This window comes from Sturnira hondurensis, unplaced genomic scaffold (genome assembly GCF_014824575.4).
Source record: "Sturnira hondurensis isolate 20B ecotype Veracruz unplaced genomic scaffold, ASM1482457v3 Scaffold0021555, whole genome shotgun sequence".
NCBI lineage: Eukaryota > Metazoa > Chordata > Mammalia > Chiroptera > Phyllostomidae > Sturnira > Sturnira hondurensis.
The window spans coordinates 4,122,085-4,143,240 of record NW_028094186.1 but is presented as its reverse complement, the minus strand read 5'-3'; the positions used below and the strand labels follow the sequence as shown (position 1 = coordinate 4,143,240).

The 21,156-nt window shown below is 40.4% G+C and overlaps 1 protein-coding gene across 2 annotated transcripts in view; it reads left to right on the top strand.

Moving 5' to 3' along the window:
• Positions 1-201: 201 nt before the first annotated feature.
• CDC42 (cell division cycle 42) overlaps positions 202-21,156 on the top strand; it is a 46,946-nt gene continuing 25,991 nt past the window's right edge. The window contains exon 1 of one of the 2 annotated variants that reach the window (XM_037032712.1): positions 202-279. The gene's annotated coding sequence lies outside the window, so the exon portion shown is untranslated. The remainder of the gene's footprint in view (positions 280-21,156) is intronic. The other variant, XM_037032711.1, reaches the window with a different exon arrangement.

The window sequence follows — 21,156 nt, the reverse complement described above, 5'->3', positions numbered from 1 at the left end:
TTTGCAGCAGTACCATAAATACAACCACCTGAGAAAGTTGGGAGACGCTCAGCCAGGAACGGCGAAGCCGCGTTGGCGGGCGCGTGCGCGATGGGCGCCGGAGCGAGGAGGGAAGTGGAACTCGGGCTCCGGATCCGCCTCTGCTGGATTCCCGGTCCCTCCCACTTCCGCGGGTACCCAACCGAACGTCGCCTGCGTGCTGACGTCAGGCGCGTGCCCCTGTCCGGCAGCCGAGGAGACCCCGCGCAGTGCTGCCAACGCCCCGGCGGAGAAGCTGAGGTGAGTGCGGGGCCCGAGGCTCCCCGCGGGAGCGGCATCTCAGCCGCACTGTCCTAACTGCCACCCGTGGCCTTTCCCGGTCCGTGGCGACACCCTGCTTTTGGTTTCCCGGGAAGCCTGAGAGCGCGGGTCTCAGGGTTGGGGCGGCGCCTGGCTCGCGCGGCGCTGTCCGGGCGAGCGCGGGTCCGGGTTCTGTGGAGGAACAGAGGGCAGGCGGTCCCGGCTGGGAAGGCGAGGAGCGCACGTCCCGCAGAGGGGAGTGCTGCCGGGGCCAGGGGTCCTGGCCTGAGGGCGCAGGCGGGGCCGGGCTGTCACCGGGCAGCGGCGGAAGGAAGGGGTCACACCCATCCCGGCCGCTTGGGCTCCCCTCCCCCCTGGCCGGCCCCGCTGGACTCGAGGGCAGGCGGCAGGCTGGGGCGCCGTGGGTCTCAGCTACGGGGCCGCTCGCCGACGCCCGGGCTGAACGGGAGTGTCTGTGTTTCGGTCACCCGGGGTGGGTCAGCCCCCTGTGCAAGGGATTCAACTTCCTGCTTCGCCGGGCGCCGCAGCGGACATTTTGCGGCGGGCGGGGGGAGGGGAGCGGAATTGCTAGCCCGGCGGCGAAGTGGCGGTCCGGGAGGGGGCGGCTTGCGGGCTGTTCCGGGCTGTGCCTGCGACCGGCTTCCCTCGGTAGCCTGGCCTCTCGACGCTGAGTCTGGGTGGGGTGGGTCTGGGTCTGGTCGCCGTTTCTCCAGTCTGCCTATTCCTGCTTTAGGTTAAGTTCCTAATACCATTTCCGTTTGCTTCTCCAACTCTTTATCTCCCTGCCTATGCAGCTGAAGCTTCCCTTTCTGGAAGTTACCTAACCACCTCTCGAAACTGCCGTCTGACGCTTTCTTAATTCCCCATATTCGGGGGAAATTTTCTTTGTTCGTTTGTTTTTTTCCTCCCCTTTAAGTCCAAGAGAAATGCAGTGTGGAAGATTACGTCATCGCAGTATAAGGGGTGAGAATTTTAACTCCTGCAAGTCAGGGACTCACCAAATTAAGACAGCATCCAGTCGTAGCTGGATATCCTGCCTGCTTCCCAGCGCATCGTATTCAGAGATCTTTACAAATCCTGGTTGTCTCAGATGCACCTAAAAGACAGGACGGTTTAAAATCTCAAGATGTGTTGGTGCCAGGCAATAAAGCGTAAGACAACACCTTCTACAGCCATTTATGGAGGCAGTGCCTTTAAAGATCCCTTTGTACTCGAATGAAGTGAATTTATTTGTGGAAGCATCTCTGACCCAGAGTGACTTTCCCAGACTTTTTAATGTCTCCCGTATGACTTAATGGTGCAGAGTGCAAACCTCAGTTGACCCACGTGTGCTTTTTGTGACAAGGGAAGAGAGAATCAGCTTATTGTCCCCTAATCTTTGCTCGCTAGACACTTTTACTTTAGTAATTAAAAACCAGTTTTGGGTTTTTTGCTAAAAAAGCCTAAACGTTTTCAGACCTTTGGGATCACTGTATTTGTTCCCCAGAATATTAGGTACATCCTTCGTGGACTACAGGGTATGGTAGCACAGAAAAATGTTAGCATTGTAAAGCAAATGAGATCCGCCCTGACCCCTGTGGCTCAGTTGGTTGGGCGTCTTTCCACAAAGCAAGGGATCCCCAGTTCATCCCCTGTTGGGGCACATGCCTGGGTTGTGGGGCGTGCAAGAGAAGCAACCCATCGATGTTTCTCGCCCTCCGTTTCTCCCTTCCCCTCTAAAAGTAAATGAAATTTTAAAGCAAATGAGACCCAATTCTGTAACGCGTTGTAAGATTAGTTCTTGTTGGAACAAGTTCTTTCCTATTACTTCTCATTTGTATATAGAGAATAAATTGCTTGTTAAGAAACAAGTAAATTGCCTGGCACGCAATTTACCCTGGCTTGTGTGGCTCAGTGGATTGAGTGCTGTCCTGCGAACCAAAAGGCTGCTGGTTGAGTCCTAGTAAGGGCATATGCCTGGATTGTGGGCCAGGTTCCTAGGAGGGGACGCCGGAGAAGCAACCACGCATTGATGTTTCTCTCTCTTTTTTCCCCTCTAAAAATAAACACAAATATTTTTTAAATTTTTTAAAAAGAAACACTTGGAAGAAGTGGTAGGTTTAAACTGGCTTTCTGTAGAGCGGAGGTGTAGAGTAATTGGGTAGGTCGGGTGGAGTTTGGATCTTCTGAAATAATGTTTGCCATAATTTATCTTGTTTTAATATAAAAATGAAACACTTATCTGCTCCCTTATTTCTTGAGTCTTCCATATTTAAGAAGTTTAAATATACATATATCGATTTGTATCATTTGTCTTAAAATACAGCACAATAGTTTTTAGTTTACAGGGTTTAGACTGAGGCAGTGAGATAAAAGATTGGTAATTAACTGAGTAATAAAAAATGAGCTCTTCCAGTAATTTCTTCAAGACCGAAAAGGTATCATATCCTCTTAAAATGTTTTCACAAAATAATGAACCCTTGTACTCAGTTAAACCTAATTTTTTTGGAATCTAAGATAGGTGTTACAGCTTAGGGTATTCTGGGGGCTTAAATCAAATATCAGTGAGATTATTAAAGCCGGCTGAGACCAAGTCTTGACTATTTTGTAACATCAAGATTTGTTTTCTTTCATTTGGATATTTTTTCTACTTATAATTTTATATATTTAAAACATTTCTAGTTATTTTTTAATTATTTTATTGTTCAGTTACAGTTGGCTGTATTTTCTCCCCACCCCTCCCCCGTTTCTAATTATTTTTTAAAAGGTTTTAATTTATTTTTAGAGAAAGGGGAAAGGAGGGAGAGAGGGAGAGAAACATCGATGTGTGAGTGAAACATGGATTGGTGGGGTGCCTCTCACAAACCCCCAACTGTGGGCCTGACCTATAACCCAGGTAGGTGCCCTGCCTGGGAATTGAACTGGCAACCTTTTGGGCTGCAAGCGGGTGCTCAGTCCACTGAGCCACACCAGCCTGGGTTCTAGTTATTTTTGAAATGGTTGCACTAATAAAATGTATTAATCCAAGACCTTTCACATTTGGAAAACTTTGAAGTACAATTTACTATGCCTGTTTGGGAGTAGAATTTATAGGTATTTTTGGAAGTAAAAATCAAACATACTTTTATTTGTAGATAAATTTTAAATGCATTTCTTCATTGTTTTAGGGTCTCTTGAGAGGATAAGAAACAATGAGGAGCATTTCAGTATACAGGCTAGCAGGACGAGGGCTTAATATTTTGTTAACTTATTTCCCATAAATCTATATATCATGCTATATTGAATATTGAAGGGCTTCATTCTAGGCTTTCAGTATTCAATATTTTCTTTCAAATTTATTAGTTTCCCTCATTAGAATATAGGTTCTATGAAGGCAGAGCTTTGACTTTGCATGGTCACCCCTGTATCCCTAGAAATGTTTGTCAAATGAATGAATTTGATGATGTTTGGGGGTTAATTTTCTCTTCCTGCATATTCTGTAGGCCTGTGTACTACTGTGTTTCCTGAGACTTTGTGTTTGCTTAGCCATATCCATATTTGGGCTCATTGAAATGATGATTTCTAATCTATTTTTGTTTGACTGTGTCCATCTGTTTATCCCAGTATCTTTGCAGCTTTTTTTATCTGGACAGTTTACTATTGCTTAGAAAATCTTTTCTGATGATCAGTTCTTATACTCCTAAAAGTTATTCAGACTTTAATGTTTGTTTTATTCCACTGTTTCTTTGTTAGCAGTAGCAGCTTATTTTTGCCACTTCTCCTTTACTCAACAGTATCAGATTCCTGGTCATGTTATGCTTTGTCCCTTACCAGTTTCTACTTTTAGTTACTCATCCCTTCAGTTCAAAATATTTTTGCTAAAGCAGTTTTCATTACTTGACATTTTAGCTATGTCTGCCACTGCTGCTGTTTTAACTCCTGGATGTCCTAGCTGCACCTGGGACATCAGTCTCCAACTGCTTAGTTCATGAAATGAAATCAGGTGTTTTGCCACCAAAATGGTGTACTGTTAAACAATTTTTGTAGGAAAATATTTTTTCTCAAATAATTAGCTATTATGCTGAAGTTCCACACAGTTTCTAATATAGCAAAAAACTACGTATTGTTAAGTCATGGTATTCACAAAGCATCAGTGGTCTGTCACTGGAAGAGAACCTTGTTGCTCTCTTTGCTTTAACACTGCACTTTAACACATACAGTTTTCTCCAGAGTAAGCCATTAAGGTTTGCCATTTTTATTCTGCTGCTGTGTGTTCTCGAGAAAAAATACTACTAGTATGGTGATTAAAAGTGTAGACTCTGAAACTGCATTGTCTGGGTTCAGATTGTGGCTTTGCCACTTATTTAGCTATGTGCAATCTAAGTAATGTCTTTGTGGCTCAGGTTTACCTTCTGTAAAATGGGGCTAGCAATAGTCTCTACCTTGCAGTATTATGAGAATTAAATCAGGTACATAGTACATGCTCTGTAGGTGTTGGCTCTTGTTATCAGTACAGCTTCTCTTAGGCCCCGACTTTTGTGAAGCTATCTGCATTTTCCCCAAACATCAACATTTTAATAACCCTCTCTCTCCCAGGTTAATCTCATGAAATCATTACAATTATAAAATGAAGTGGAAATTGTTGCCTGCTTTAATTTTGTTGTCCTTTATTTTAATGAGTGTCTTAGAAACAAAGATGTAAGGTTCCAGGTATGCCTTGTATGGTCTATGGACCAAGCAGCATAAGCATCACTTTGGAGCTCATTAGAAATCTCAGGCTCCGTCCTGGTCCTACCAAATCTGAATCTGCATTTTAGCAAGATCCCCATGTAATTTTTAGGCACAGTAAAATTTGGAGCACCTCTTGGGGACTGCTAAAGTGATGTCTGCTAAAGAAATTTCAGAAACAATGTTGGGTGTTTTATTTTTAATTTCCCCTCTGCTTTAATTAGGTATAACCAGGTTCCTTTCAGGCAGTGTACCAGGCTTTATTGCAAAAGATCATATCTTAAAGTGTGGGGAACCTATTTGGTTTTTGAAGGAATTACAGTTTCTTGTTTATTATGTACAACACCTATGTCTACACATTATCAGGAACAAATGTGTTTAGTTATTAAAATGCAGTTGCCCACTTAGTAATAAGTAGATAAATCTTAAACTCTAGTACATCAATTCCACATTTGAACTCAAGTGTCATTTTATTGGAAACTTATTATGAAGATAATCATTTAAGTAGCTGTTGGTCATGAAAACAGGGAAAATATAAAGTTGACATTTTGCTGGTCAAATGTAAAAAGTTTTATGCTTTCTTTAAAAGAAACCATAGCCCTGGATGGGTAGTTCAGTTGGTTAGAGCATTGTCCTGGTATACCAAGGTTGTGGGTTCAACCCCCAGTCAGGGCACATAGAAGAATCAACCAATGAGTGTATAAATAAGTGGGACAAGAAATCCATGTTTCTCTCTCCCGTTTACTCTCTCTCTTTAAAATCAGTAAATAAATGAACCATATCTTCAATCTCAAGGGAAGATATTAGAAGCAAAAATCTAGTCTGTCTTAGCTGCCATATTGAAAAATTATTGATATTTTTAAGGACTGAATTGATTTTTTCCTCTAATAACTTTTTTCTTTTTCTTAAACTATTTGAAGTGGGGGAAGTTCACCAGTGCTATCGCTTTGCAGTGTGTGCTCTAGAGGAGTGTTTCTTCACCCTTTTGAAACCAAGGCAGACATAGAAAATGTCACACAGTAGTGAATGAATGAGGCTGCTTTTGGCTGACTGGAGGTGCTGCAGACCCCAGGAGAGCTAGAGGATCCGTGTCTCAGGCACACTTTTGTCCATTATCTGTGTCCCAAGTGGCAATATGAAGCCATCTACTATTGGAAGTTAGACCACATCCGTCTTTTTCAGTTAAAAAGATGACCGCTGTTTGCTATTCCTTGTCAATACAGAAGAAATTGGGGACAGATCAAATGAGTAAATAAAATGAGGGTGAGACGGAGGTGGAACTGAAGAATACTGTGTTAATTAGTGTTAAGGAGTGTGAGAATAGGATACATTTTATAGAAGAAGCATAAGCAAGATTCAGATAAAACCTGTTGGCTTTGTTGATTGGCACTTGAATATTTTGTACATTTTTTTGTTTGTTTTTAACTCTTTAAAAGTAGATATAGAGAAGAGTGGGAAATAAAGAATAAAGTTTATCTGTGGTTTCAGGGTTTTTCATTATAATATACCTTCCCTAGAGCTACTAGTATTTGTTTCACCAGCTAGTGGTATTTGAGAGCTCAAATTTGGAATCTTACAAAGTAAAATTAAATTATCTATATTGATTATTACTTTCCCAGAAAATCATATTTTTATTGTGGAGCTTAAGATTAACAGTAAGATTTTAAAATGTAAATTTTTAATTATCTGGTAACAAGGAAAATGGATAGTTACTGTGAATATTAGAGTGCTAAGGTTTAAGTCACCATCTGATAGCCTCATTTGTTTTAAAAAGTATGTAAGTAATATAAGTAGTACAAAATATAAGCTGTGGAAATGTTTGAGTTATTTTAGGTCATTATTTATTAGTTTTGCTCATCATAGGGGAATATTAGATTATTCTAACAGTTTATAAACCATAGAGATGGGGGTAGGGGACAATTTTTAATTTCAAGAGTAATGCCTGTGTTGTTTCTCTAGTGTTTTAGGGTACCTGAAGGATGTTTTCATGGGGGAGGGTGTCGAATTAATTAGGAATCTACTTATTATATCCCCATCTTGGAATTCATATGTATTATATGTTTATTAAAGGCTCTGAGGAATTAAATTGTCAGAATTTTAAAAACTATTTTTCAATTACAGTAGACATTCAGCATTTTATATTAGTTTCAGGTGTACAGTACAGTGTTTAGACAATCATAGTTTATTGATACAAAGTGATCCCCCAAATTTCAATACCCACCTGGCACCATACATAGTTATTACAATATTATTGGCTATATTCCCTGTGCTGTATTTTACATCCCTATGACTGTTTTGTGGCTACCAATTTGTACTTCTTAATTCCCAGAGAGTCTGTTTAATTCACTGGTTTTTAAACTTGTTTGATGGAGCTCTACCTTCTCCCCATGGAGGATTCTTTAAAGTTTTGAGAAAATGGACTGGGAGACACTGTTGTCTGGTGATTTATTAATCTCTGTTAGGTTCAAAGGCTGTCGGTGTGGCCAGTGTTTGCTATGGATAGAAAAGTGGGAAACATTTTCTCAAATTCCCGTGGTAGGTGAATGACAGAAACTTCAGCAACAGCTGTGCATTGTCTCCCCTTGCTGTAGTCTGAGCTCCATTCAGAAGTTGTATAGAAATTGCTAATGTGCAATTTCTTGGGATGGAACTGAGCACTTATGTATATGATACATATTTGAGGTATTTCAATTAAAACTGGGACAAAGTATTGGAAGGGAAATATTAGGGACTAGGGAAGTGATTGTCCAGTGGCTGCAAGGGAAGCTTCTGAAATGGAGGCACCCTCTCCAATTTCCTCTGTTCTTGGATCAGTGATTCTAGTTTGTGTATTTTTTTGTTTTCCAGTATTCTGAAAAGCTTACAGTGATTTCAAAGCCAGTATTTTAATCCTCTGAAAGTTATATAATTCTCAACTGTTTTATCTGTGGTCCAAAAATAATTTTTAAAGATTTTTTTTATTTACTACTTTTCAGAGAGAGGAGAAGGGAGAAAGAGGGAGAGAAACATCGATGTGTTGCCTGTCACATGCCCTCAGTCCAGGCATGTGCCCTGACTGGAACCAAACTAGTGACTTTTTTTGGTTTGCAGGCTGGTGCTCAAACCGCTGAACCACACCACCCAGGGTATAGTCTCTCTCTTTGAAATATGGTGGTAAGATGATTCCTTACCAACATTAAAAAAAAAAATCCTCCAGAAATCTAAGGTAAGAAACCTAAGACAAGCAGCTTTTAAAATAGAACTAATCAGTGGCAAAGATTTTTGTGAAGAACCTAGATTCTGGATATAATTCTCTGGCAACTGTGTGATGCTTAAATTCATTGTACACTATTTTAATAGATTTAAATTTGAGTGAATTATTTCCAAATTGAGGCTTTAAAAAAAGACTTTATTTATTTTTAGGGAGAAGGGAAGTGAGTGAGAGAGAGAGAGAAACATCAGTGTGTGGTTGCCTCTCATGTGTCCCCTACCGGGGACCTGGCCTGCAACCAGGCATGTGCCCTGACTGGGAATGGAACTGTGACCTTTTGCTTCACAGGCCCATGCTCGATCCACTGAGCTATACCAGGGCAAAAAAGCCAGGGTGGGCTTTTTTTTTAAATCCTCACCCAAGGACATACTTACTGATTTTAGAAAGAGGGGAAGAGAGGGGGAGAGAGAGACGGAGAGAGACATTGATCAGATACCTTTTGGTTGTGCCTGACTGGGGACTGAACCTGCAACCCAGGCATGTGCCCTGATGAGGATTTGAACCTGGGACCCTTCGGTTTACAGAACAACACTCCATCCCAGTGAGGCACACTGGCCAGCCCTGGAGGCATATTTAATTATAAAACCATTGAATGTAAATTTGCTTACATTAACTGTTTAGTATTGTTGCAAACATAATGCGATACTACTTAAACTTTTGGGGGATCCTGCTTTATCTAGGAGAGAGTTGTCTTTTTTTGCTAGTTTAAAAGTGGGCAGAATTGTGCATTCCCAGAACAGAGTGGAGTTGCTCATGATGATACAGAGTATTCCCCAAATGATGCTTAGTGGCTTCAAACACTTGGTCGTAACTACTTCAGCTAGTTCAGACTGTGGGTTGGACTCAGAAATAGGATTTTCCTCTTTCACAAATACCCAGATAGTAATAGGAGAGGGTTCAGGACCCTGAAGGATAGTAATGAGAGGGTTTAGAAGTGTAAAGGACCCATTAAAGGGTATTCTGAGTCCAAAGAGCATGTTTTTGACCTGCATCTCTAATCCATGCTATATTATTAATTTATGCATTCAACACATCTCTTCAATGTGTGCTATGTGAAGATCACTGTTCTAGATGTTGGGGATGTATCAGTGAATAAAACAGACCAAAAGAAATCTCTGTCCCCATGAAATTTACATACTAGTCTGTGAGTTGGAGATAAGTGGGAAAAAATGAAGGGGAGGAAAATGTTGGAGGGGTGGAGTACATTGGCTTTCTTCAGGGGTTGGTAGAACTTGGGTTGCATTAAAAAAATGAGGTAGTCACCTCTGACTGATGTGGCTCAGTGGGTTGCTGGTTTGATTCCTTGTCAGGGCAGATGCCTGGGTTGCAGGCCAGGTCCCTGGCTGGGGGCATGCGAGAGGCAACTGATCTGTTGTTTCTTACATTTATGATTCTCTCCTTTTCTCCCTCCCCTCCTCCTCCCTAAAAATAAATAAATAAAATCTTGAAAAATAAAAGTAGTCAAAGTTGTTTTAGTTCCAAAATGACATTTGAGCTAAGATCTATAAGGGATGTACCTGAGCTGTTGTGGCGAGATAATTTTAATTTTAGGTGGGAGGTACAGCTGCAATGACTTTTTATCAGTGAGAAGTATTGTTATGCTTACTTTTTCTTTCAAGATTTGATTTATTGTTAGAGAGAGGGGAAGGAGGGAGAGGAACATCAGTGTGTGAGAGACACATCTGTTGGTTTCCCCTAACATACCCCCAACTGGGCATTTGGCCTGCAAACCAGGTGTATGCTCTGACTGGGAATCAAATTGGTTGCCTTTTAGTTCACAGGCCAGTATTCAATCCACTGAGAACCAGCCAGGGCACTTTTTCTTTTTTAAATCTTCACCCAAAGGTATGTTTTAGTGATTTTTAGAGGGGGGTGGTGGTGGAGAGAGACAGACAGACATTGATGTGAGAGAGAAGCATCAATTCGTTGCCTCCTAATCTCCCTTATGTGTTCCAACTGAGGATCAAGCCTACCACTCAGGTAGGTACCCTGTCTTGAGAGGGATTGAGCCTGTAGCCTCTTGGTGTATGGGGTGACACTCAACCAACTGAGACACCTGGCCAGGGCTGTTACGGACTTTTTTTTTTAAGATTTTATTTATTTATCTTTAGAGGGGAAGGGAAGGAGAGAGAGAGAGAGAGAGAGAGAGAAATACCAATGTATGGTTGCCTCTCATGTGTCCCCTGCTGGGAACTGGCCTGCAACCCAGGTATGTGCCCTGGCTGGGAATCGAACCGTGGTTGTTTGGTTCGCAGGCCCGTGCTCAATCCACTGAGCTACACCACCCAGGGCTATTACACTTACTTTTATATGAAATCTTTAAAAATAGGCATTAAACAAATGTATTTCATAATACATCTGGAATACCATAATAGGAGCTTAGTTTCCTAAAATGTATGTGTGAATAATTTCCATATCAAACAATTGATACTTAGGGCAGAAGTTTGTGCTTTGCTGGTGTTGTCCTTTGTTTTTAAGTGTGCTTGAAAAGGCAGATTTGTTACCAACATGTGTTGGTTATTTTTTAGTCTTAGCAGCTCTATCTCTGTTGTTTTGTTTCTCTCAGTCTCTTGTAGTAGATAGAACTCTACAATTACGCTGAAACATCTGGGGCCATGCCAACTGTACTCTGTGGACACAGACTTGCTGCAATTATTATGGTGTCTCCTATTATACTTGGTTCAATTATTTAATTACGCAGTTGAATCCTTCTGTGTATGTTTACCCCATTAACAATAGATTTTACATCAAAATTGGTAGACTGATTCAGAATTTTGGTAAACTTGTTTTATAAAAAAGGATTTGTGGTTTACAGAATAAACAATCTGAATGTAGGGACCTTGGCCTCATTAGATACAACAAAGAAATTCTAAAAGATCATGGTTAGTTTTCTAGTTGATATCTCACTGATAACAGTGTGTGTTGCCTAGGTACTATAGTGACTGACTTTTTTGTTTTTTTGCTGCAAATGTATGCTTGTATGTAGGATTTCCGATACAGGCTGGCACATGATTTCATCACTGATTAAATTAGGACAGAATTTGTTTACTGATTTGGAACGGCTGTTTCCTTACAAGAATACCTTGAGAACATAACAGATTTCTTCTAACTTCTCTATTTTCCTGTGGTACAAACTTACTCTAGTGTTGTAGACTAAAATACTTCTTCATAATTTACCACCTTCTTAAACCCACTCCATCTCCAATTGGCCAACTGTTTCTTTTCTCTTTCATGTTACTACCCCTAGTGCAGGTCTTTCAATTCATTCTTAGATTATTAAAGTAGTTTCATAGCTGAGTTTCTTTACTTTATCTGGTTACCTTTGACAGTGCACCTTGGAATACGGTTACAAGATTGATATTCCTCAAAACAAAACAAAAACCTGTTGATTATGGATAAGAAAGAAATGATAGCCTCCTGCTCACCATCCAGATTAAATTAAAACTTTTCTGCCTAGTTTTCAGAGTCTTTATTGACTTGGACTTACCCATTTTTGTCTTGTTTGTTCCACCTTGCAGATTGGCAATACTTAAGCCTTTCTTGTGATACCATGTCTAACTAGAGACTAACTAGAGATATATTTTCACATTTTTCTAGACCACTCTAATGTTTATTACTTTTTAAGATCCGTGGCACTTGGTGTCTAATTTTATGGCAATCAGACCACTACAGTTGTGTTAGCCTTTTCTGCTTCTAACCAGTAAATTATGCAAGCTGACGTATGTCAAGCTTTTTGGCATGGTGTTGGCAGAGTAGGTGTTCAATAAATTATTGAAATGTTTTCAAGACCTTTGAAGGCAGAGCTTCTGTCTTTCTCAATTTAGTGTTCTAATAAGCATTGAAATATCTTACTGACTTTATAGTTAATAGAGTTATTTCTTGGAAGAACAGAAGCCTATTGTAACATGCTTTAGATCCTACCCTATGTCCTGATGCAGTGGAGTTGGATAAGACCTGTTAGGTGCTTGAACTTACTCTTTAACACACACATGCACACGTGTGTGCCAGGACAGCTGCTGTTAAACTCTTTGCATTTGTTTTTTACTCATTAGAACACAAAATTTTGACAGTTAGTGGTAGTATGCTTTTAATAACATTGTGTTATGATATTGGTAGTCTTCACAACCTTTTTACACTATACAGCATTTCATCCTGTGATATATTGTTACTGAGTCATTTTTTGTTGTTGCATTACTCTGTTAATGTTACAGAATTTCATTGTTTCTTGGTAAAGTATTAGGTTGGCCAAAAAGTCCATTTAGTTTTTTCCATAAAGTAAAAGGCATATTTCACCCTGCAAACCAAAGGGTTGCCAGTTCAGTTCCCAGTCAGGGCACATGCCTGGGTTGTGGGCCAGGTCCCCAGTGGGGGCCATGTGAGAGGCAACCACACATTGATTTTTTTCTCCCTCTCTTCCCTTCTCGAAAAATAAATAAATAAAATTCAAAAAGGCATTTTAAATTTTCACAAATAACTTTATTGATTTGAATATTTTGAGTATGTCAGCTGTCTCCCACTATTGGCTTCTAGTGGGTAAGATACCAGGGGTGCTGCTGAACATCTTCTGATGGGTAAGACGGTCCCATAGCCATGAATTATCTGACCAAAATGTCTATAGTACCAAGAAACTTTGCAAACCATTTTTGCCACGTTTGATCACAGGACCTTCTCCATAAATCTTTTTTCATGTGTGTTTCACTTGTGTGTTCACCTTTCTTGGAATAATAAAACATATGCCAAAATGTTGCATATTTTCTCCTGTTTTCAATATTAGAATGGCTGCACAAAAATTCACCAATTTTGATAAGTTTTCAGTACAAAAGAGTGTGATGAAAAATGAGTGTATCCATCCACCTTCCCAGAAGCAGCCCCTGTTATCTAGCAGATAGGTCTTTGCAGATAGTCTCTGCACTTGGGAGTGTATATGTATCTCCTCTCCATTAGAGAAAACTCCACAAACAAATCATCATGTTATACACATTGTTCTGTAGTTGCTTTTTAAAAACTTCATATACAGGGTGGGGCAAAATAGGTTTTCAGCTTGTATGGAAAATGATACAATAATTAATAAACAATGCTATAAGAATAAAGTGTCCCGCATGCTCACAGTTGTAAAACTGCTTTTGCCCCACCATTTAAAATTTTCACCAATAACTTTATTGATTTGGATATTTTGAGTATGTTGGCTGTCTCCCGCTACATCTTCCAATGCATAGGACAGCCCCACAGCAAAGAATTATTTGGCCAAAGTGTCAATAGTACCAAGAAACTTCACAAACCTCTTTTGACATGTTGATCACAGGACCTTCTCCATTCACTGCACAAATCTTTCTTATGTGTGTTTTAGTTGCATTTTTACCTTTCTTGGACTGTAAAGCATCATATGCCAAAAATGTTGCATATTTTCTTCCAATCTTCAATAGTAGAGTAGCTGTACAAAAATCCACCAATTCTGGAAAGTTTTTTTTTTTAATACACACTAGTATGACAGTCTACTGATAACATAATCTGACAAAGTTGTTTTAAATGAAGTTAAAGACAGCTAAGCCCTACTAGAGCCATCATATGGAAGAAAACTAACTGAACTTTTTGGCCAACCCAGTACCTTAATTACTTCCTACGGGCCCTATCTCCAACTATAGTCAGTTATATTCTGAGATACTAGGGGTTAGGACTTCAACTTATCAGTATGGGGGATCACAGTTCAGCCTATAATAGGCACTCTAGCTCATTCTTTCTAATAGTTGCATAATGTTCCTTTGTATTATAACCTAGGGTACCAGTCCCCTTTTGGTGCACATGTAGGTAGTCTGCCTTGCTCCTACAAGAGCTGTGGTAAATATCCTTGTGCTGACCTGGTTGTGTACGTGGAGAAGTCTTAGAAGTGGAATTGCCAGGTTGAAGAATATACATGGTAAATTTTGGTAGGTATTGGCCTAGACATGAAGGTCTTGTTTATAATTGTTTCTGATATTTTTTGGAAGTAAAAATTTATCTTGTGTGTTACTTTCTAATCTTAAAAACCCCATTGTTTTCAGGGGTACATGAATGGCTTTTACTTAGCCCTTTGATATGGAGCACCGCCTAGATAATTGATTCCAAATCGACTGCTTATCTGGGTGACTTCCCAATGATAACAGGAGCTCAGATTTGAGTAGTAAGTGCTGTACAGAGGAATAATTCAGTGATTCTTAAAACCTATTGTGTTAATTCTATTTCTGTCTTACAAATGGAGAAGCAGTCTTTTTAAAAATTTTTCTTTCTTTTTAGAAAGAAGGGAAGGGAGGGAGACAGAAACATTAGTGTGAGAGACACATCTTGTGCACACCCAACCCAAGCATGTGCCCTGACCAAGAATTGAATTAGTAACCCTTCAGGTCTCAGGCTAGTGCTCAGTTCACTGAGCCATACTAGTCAGGGTAAGAAACAGTCTTAAAGAGGCTATGGCCCTGGCTGGTGTAGCTCAGTGGATTGAGCGCGGGCCTGTGAACCACGCAATTGCGGTTCGATTCCCAGTCAGGGCACATGCCTGGATTGCAGGCTAGTCCCCAGCAGGGGACTCACGAGAGGCAACCATACATTGATATTTCTCTCCTTCTCTCCTTCTCTTCCCCTCTAAAGATAAATAAACATTCACGTTTAAAAATAAATAAATAAAGAGGCTATGTAGCCATGGGCCCGGTGACGGTGGCAGTTGGCAGCCTCCCGTTGGTGGGAGCCGCGGCCGGAGGCGCCAGACAGGACCACCATTGTTCCTCTTTGGCCTCGCCCCCACATACAGCATCACAACCCAGCGACTTAGTTGCCCTGCTCTAGTGAACACCTAGGGCTCCGATCCTGCTATGTAACAGGCACAAACAGCCCAAAAGATGGCGCAAGAAGAACTCAAAGTCCCAGAGCCGATAACTCTAAGCGACCGAGAAATTGCCAGCCTCTCAGAAGCACAATTCAAGACACTGTTTATCAGGATGCTCACAGAACTGGTAGATTATAGTCACAAATTAGAGGAACATATGAAGGCTAAACTAATTGAAATGAAGGGAGATGTCCAGGAAACCAATAGCGATGGAAAGGAAACTGGGACTCAGATCAATGGAATGGACCAGAAGGAAGAATGAAACATCCAACCAGAAAGGAATGAAGAAATGAGAATTCAAAAAAATGAGGAGAGGCTTAGGAACCTCCAGGACATCTTTAAACGTTCCAACATCCGGATTATAGGGGTACCAGAAGGGGGAAAGAAACAGCCACCAGTGGAAAACTTATTTGAACAAATAATAAAGGAGAACTTCCCCAGCCTGGCAAAGGAAATAGACTTCCAGGAAATCCAGGACGCTCAGAGAGTCCCAAAGAAGTTGGACCCAAGAAGGAATACACCAAGGCACATCATAATTACATTAGCCAAGACTAAAATGAAGGAGAGAATCCTAGAAGCAGCAAGAGATAAGGGGACAGTCACCTACAAAGGAGTACCCATCAGACTGTCAGTGGATTTCTCAAAAGAGACCTTACAGGCAAGAAGGGGCTGGAAAGAAGTATTCTAAGTCATGAAATCCAAAGACCTACAGCCAAGATTGCTTTATCCAGCAAAACTTTCATTTAGAATGGAAGGACAGATAAAGTGCTTCTCAGATAAGATCAAGTTCAAGGAGTTCATCATCACCAAGCCCTTATTATATGAAATGCTAAAGCGACTTTTGTAAGAAAAAGAAGATGAAAAATATGAACAGTGAAAGGACAGCAAACTCACAGTTATTAATAACCACACCTAAAACAAAAGCAAACCTAGAGGACAGCTAGATCAGAAGTGGAACCATAGAAATGAAGAACACATGGAGGGTTAGCAACAGGGGAGTGGGAGGAGGAGAAGGAGGGAGAAGGTACAGAAAATAGCAAAGAGGGTAGGTAGAAAATAGATAGGGGGGAGGGCAAGAATAGTAGGGGAAATGCAGAATCTAAAGAACTTGAGACACGTGGTTATAAACTAAGGGGGGGAGAATGGTGGGGGAGGGAGTGTGCAGGTGGAGGGGAATGAAGGGGGGGGAATAGAACAACTGTAATGGTATAATCAATAAAATATATTTAAAAAAAAGAGGCTCTGTAGCTTGCCCAAAGTCACACAGGAGTGGGGCAGATATGAGCTGAGGGCTGCTTGACTTGAAAGCTTCTGTGCTTGATTGCTACTTATTTTCTTTCTTGGGCATATTAGAGACTTGATAAATATTTGTTGTATGATTACATAATATTTTTGTGTCTTCTTAAAATAAAGGCTGTTTTACAGCACTTGTTATAACATTCCAAATCCTCTGGTTACAGATAACTTTTTCAAAAACTGGTCTTTGAGATCAGAGAGCAGGGATTTCAGAAGGGATTGTTCAAGGTAGCAAATCTGTCAAGTAGAAGCACAGGATTTTCTCTGAGTTTTCTCTTAATTATGGTGTTCAGAAGCTTTCATTTAACTGTGGCAGTGCTAATCTTTAATCATAGGGCCATTTCTGTTTTTGCGAGTTTTAATTGAAATAAGAATAAGGTGCTGTATTAGGTTTTTACTCTATGCAGAGTGATGTATTAATTGCTTTATCTACATTACCTTATTTCTCTTGTACTTTTTTGAGTTAGATGTTACTGTGTAGATGGACAGAATTAATGTATGGAAGTGAAGTGCCAGGACCCACACACTGAAGTGGAGCTAAGATTGGAACCCATATATGCTTTACAAGTCCAGTGCTTTTTTCATGTTATTACTTTAGTCTACAAAGTAATTTTTTTTAAATATAAAATTTTATGTTTTCTTGCACTTAATGTATGCACATTTCAGTATTAGGTGCCTTGGGAGGGAGATAAAGAAATACAAGCCTAGTTTTTCTCTCTGTGGGCCTATAATCTATTATTAACTAAGAACAAACACATGTAAATAAAAAGAGCATGATTAAATAGTCACTTTTTTAAAAGTTTTTATTTATTTATTTTTAGAGAGAGGATGGGAAGGAGAAAGAGTGGGAGAGAAACATCAGTGTATGGTTGCCTCTCATGTGTTCCCTAGTGAGGACCTGGCCTGCAACCCAGGCATGTGCCCTGACTGGAAATGGAACTGTGACCCTTTGCTTCAGAGGCCCGTGCTCAATCCACTGAGCTACACCAGCCAGGTTGTTGGGCAGTTTTTGGTAGCTGGAATAGTTAGGGAAGGAATCTCAGATAAGGTGGGATTTTGAGATCGGGGTTAGGTTACAAATAAGGATGAGTTGTAAGGCCAGATACCTGAGGTGTGGAGAGATGATGTGAATAAAGTCATAGACTTTGAAATAAGCTCATATTGGATAATTTAAATAGTATCAGGCAGTTGACAATCAACAATTGATTAGATGGGCAGAGTAAGACACAAGAAAACTGGTATCTGTATTACTTTGATTTTCTGAGTGAATACCAGTGTTTGTAAGATTATTTCCTGTTTATTGAGGACTCTGGAAACAAATAAAGTTTAAAAAGAACTGTCTTCATGTGGCTTGTTCCATGTTTGTCTGCCTGAAGTCTGGAGTTGGAGAAGAATGTCAGGATATGTGGGTGTTAACATTCTGGCTTTGGGACAATTAAGGAATATTTCAAGTCCTAAGAAGATTCTCATTTATTTTTTTTTAAGTAATGTTAGGTTAGCTAATAACCATTAGCTCTTTTGAATTTTGTCTGAAGCTAAACATTTATTTCAAGGTTTGAAAACATTCCTTTTATATTATATCATTAGTCTCAGGAGAAAGGTAACTGTGGTGGGGTTGTAGTACGATTTGTGATGTTTAGCTGGCAGCCAGCCAATAATAATGCTAGTGAAGACTTTCATAGGTTCCTTAAATCTACATTCAAGGACCCCATAAAAATAAAGAGATGAGTTCTGAGATTCTAGAAGGGTATTTGGATCCCTAAAACATTTAAGAACGTAGGAAGCAGGGGTTTTGGTGTTCTTGTGCGGTGGAGTGATAGGTACTGGTAAGGAGTCTAGAAGGTACACTTTATTTAACAATTTATTTTCTTTATGATTGGCTAAATCATGTTTTACATTTTCACTTACTCAGCCCCAATTCTATGTTCTGGTACAAATGAACACATTGTTAAAGAGGAATAGTGTTTAGTTAACTGATGCAAAATAACTTTTCTAGCCACTTTGGATAGCAAAATGGCAGTAATAGCCTCTTAGCTGCCGTAGTGATTTGACATAGGATAGAGAAACATGTCTGGTGTAGTTACTTCTGTGTTGTTGAGGCTGGTGTTGTATATATTGCAAAGCCAAAGTCTCTTCCCTGGTCATCCTGCTTCCTCCTCATCTGGTGATATTTTAATACATGACGTTATTCATTAGTAATACATGTCAAGTGCTTTGCAGAATAGTTAGTGAAATTGAAACTTTACTCTTTTGTAGTGATAGCCCTATATTTGACTGCAGTTTTAGTAAGAGCAATAAGTACTGTAATTATTTTGGAAATGAAATTATATGCTGCTTTCTAAGTGGGTTCAAGTTGTTGATGTTTTTAAGACTGACTCAAAAATGCCTTTCTGTTTCTGTAAACCCCAGGTCTGTCCCCATGCTTAGGGTTTAAATGCCCAGGTTTGCCCCTCCTCACAAAGAGATGCCCTTGTATTATTCCCCTTTAGGTGAGAGTTGGTACAGTCAGGACCTAAGCCCTGTGATAGGATGCACTGGGACATTCTCAGGTCTGAATCGTTGTCACCTTCCTGATTACTAACCCTGCCTAGGCCAGGAGTAAAGTGCAACTGACCAGGTCACAGTGAGGCATGCTGGACTACCACAGGCTACCACTTGGCCAACTTATAAAGGCAGTGCCCTGAGCCTGGCAAGAAGAGGTGCTGTAGGGCTTGTCTAGCAGTGAGTGAGGCAAGAGAAGAGACCAGGAACCCCTCTTTGCACCCTCTTATAGTGTGTCTAAGCATGCTACCAAATCCCAAGATATCCTAAGACTAACAAAGGCAGCTGTGTCTGAGCCCAGTCCTTTCATGTAGCATCTCTTAGTTCTGACGTTCCCTAACTGGACACCCTCTTCTGTCCCTGGTCTCTGGAGATGCAGGGAAAACAGGCCTTATGGTTGGTGTGGGTGAGGGGAAGTTAACTGGAGCCTGGACTCTGGCCCCGGCTGGGGGAGTGCATGGGGTGGGCCCTTGCTGTTAGTGACATTTCCAAACCCTTAGATGCTGGTTAAAAACAGAAATAAAATTGAAGACTTAAAAACCTTAACAACAACAGCAGTAACAACAGCAAAGAACAAAAGTGTCTTTAATCATTTAAGCAAGATTAATAGCTAACATTTTTTACTAATCATTTACTGTTTGTCAGGCACTGTTTTAAATTACTTTAAAAATAAGATTTTACTTATTTTTAGAGAGAGGAGCAAGGAGGGAGAAAGAGAGCGAGAGAAATAGCTATGTGAGATAGAAACATTTATCTGTGGCCTCCCGTTCCCACCTGACTAGGGACTGAACCTGCAACCTAGGCATGTGCCCTGACCAGGAATCAAACCAGCAGGCTTTCGCTTGGTAGGACAGCTCCCACTGGAGTCATACCAGTCAGGGTGTGACTTTCTTTCTTTTTTTTTAAATCTAATTTTATTTATTTTTAGAGAGGCAAAGGAAGGAAGAAAGAGAAGGAGAGAAACATAAATGTGTGGTTGCCTCTCACATGCCTCCTAATTGGGACCTGGCCTGCAACCCAGGCATGTGCCCTAGACTGGGAATTGGACCTGCGACCCTTTGGTTTTCAGGCTGGCACTCAATCCACTGAGCCACACCAGCCAGGGCCAGGGTAAATTCTTGACATGTATTATCTTAGTCAACTTATCCTATGAGGAAGGTAGTACTATGTTCAATTTTTAGATAAGGGATAATGAGCCACAGAGAATGTTAAATAAGTTGTCAAAGGTCACGTAGATAGAGTGGTAGAATCACTTCTGAACCAATGCTCTTTAACAGGGGACTCACAACCTATTTCCAACAGATTGCTGAGCTGTGAAGTCAGGAGGTCTAAGAAATGGAAGATTTGTGGGTACATAGAAAGGGGAAGAGCAAACTCTTTCTTACTAATTGTATGTCCCCTTTCCCAAACAAAATTCAGTAGTTTGTCTGCAGGGTCCCCTGAAGAAACAGGAACTGAACTTCTGTTTCTTTCTTCCTCTTTTCCAGTGCAGGCAGCCGTCGTGGGTATATACTTGCCACTCCATTTGCAGTGGACATGTTTGTTTTTATTAATGTCACTTCTCAGGCAAGGTAATACAGTTTGGTGTTTTAGAGCAGGAGTTTGACAGACTGCTTCAGTTTAAATTTTAGTCCTGCTGTTTACTGGCTCATTAATCTTGGCCTAGTTTCTTAACTTCACTGAGCCTCATTTTTCTTACCTGTAAAATGGAGATAATATAGCACACAACTCATAGGGTTGTTGGGAGGATGAAATGTATGAATATGTGTAAAATGTTTAGAACAGTATGTGGCACATAATGCTAAATAAGTGTTTGCTACTCTACTGTTACTTGAAAACACTTTTGGGTTGAAACACCTCTGAGATATACTAGTTCATAATCTTTCAGTATTCAGTGTGAGTTTTTCATTACTGAATATGTAAATTCCTGGGTGATACAGCTAATTTATATCAATAATTTGAATTCTACCTAGAGCAGGGGTGTCAAAGTCATTTTCACTGGGGACCATGTCAGCCTCATGGTTGCCTTCAAAGGGCCGAATATAGTGTCAATTCCTTAACAGTTAAGGAGTAGTTAAATTTATATAGTTCTAAAATTATTTTGGCCCTTGGGAGGCAACTGCAAGGCTGCTCTGTAGCCCCTGGTGAAAATGAGTTTGACACCCCTGATCTAGAGAAACTTCTAGGTAACCTAAAATACCAGTAATGTTTATCTTAGTTTTGATAT